At 47.3% G+C, this 852-nt stretch overlaps 1 protein-coding gene across 1 annotated transcript in view; it reads right to left on the bottom strand.

Annotated features, from left to right (window-relative positions):
- Positions 1 to 852, bottom strand: part of Rnf213 (ring finger protein 213) — a 110,078-nt gene that overhangs the window by 21,700 nt on the left and 87,526 nt on the right.

The following is an 852-nucleotide window of genomic DNA, read 5'->3' as shown; positions in this document are numbered from 1 at the left end:
GGGAAATTTGAAGCAGTTCTTCTTTCTTACACACAACTCTTTATTCTTTTGTTGTACCTGTACACTCATCTTGGGCCTTCAATATCTATCACCATAAAAAGCAGCATTACTCACTTTCAGCCTGATTTTTTTTTAAATATACGATGGCTATTTTTAAAAAATCCAACCATAACATTTAATAATTGCAAGGCCCCCTTTAAAATAGTTAGATGGTATAGCTCTGGACTGTGTGACACATGGCCCACAGCACACCAAAGCAGTCAGAGACAACCTGAGCCTGGGCCAGCCTGCAGAAGAATCCTTTCCTGCCTCATTCCATGGACAAGGAAGTACAAAAGCCTCAGAAACGGAGAGTTGTGGCCTCGGGCCTTGCCTCCACAACTCGTCCTTAAGGCATGATGTGTTACTGCGGCCTGGTAGCCTGCTGCTCAGTAGGCACGGCCCCTGGGGTGGCAAAAGCCTGGACATCCTTCTTTTCCATGGGCCAACTATGGGAGGTCATTCCCATTCAGTAATGTCGCCAACCCCTGCTGTGTGGTCTGAAGATGCAGTTATCCTAACCAGCAGGCCTCTGGGATTCATGGCTCTGTGCTGTGGCAATGTCTGGAGACATTCTAGCTCATCCCACTTTGGGTAGCTGTTGCCACTCAAATCTATATCTATTGTACAGAGGCCATACATGCTGCTAACTGTTCTGAAAAGCACGGAACAGGCCTCACAATGGACAATACCTGTGGTGCCGCATGGAGGCAGCCTAGGCTAGAAGCCTTTGGGAGGTGCTTGCTTAGGTTTTGGTAGGTGCTTGCTTGGATACCCTGGTCCTTAGAACAAGTTTGTGTTTTACCAGAAGGT

The sequence above is a fragment of the Mastomys coucha genome, unplaced genomic scaffold, assembly GCF_008632895.1.
Source record: "Mastomys coucha isolate ucsf_1 unplaced genomic scaffold, UCSF_Mcou_1 pScaffold5, whole genome shotgun sequence".
Classification (NCBI taxonomy): domain Eukaryota; kingdom Metazoa; phylum Chordata; class Mammalia; order Rodentia; family Muridae; genus Mastomys; species Mastomys coucha.
The sequence above is the reverse complement of the archived record's forward strand: the minus strand, read 5'-3'. Positions and strand labels throughout refer to the sequence as shown.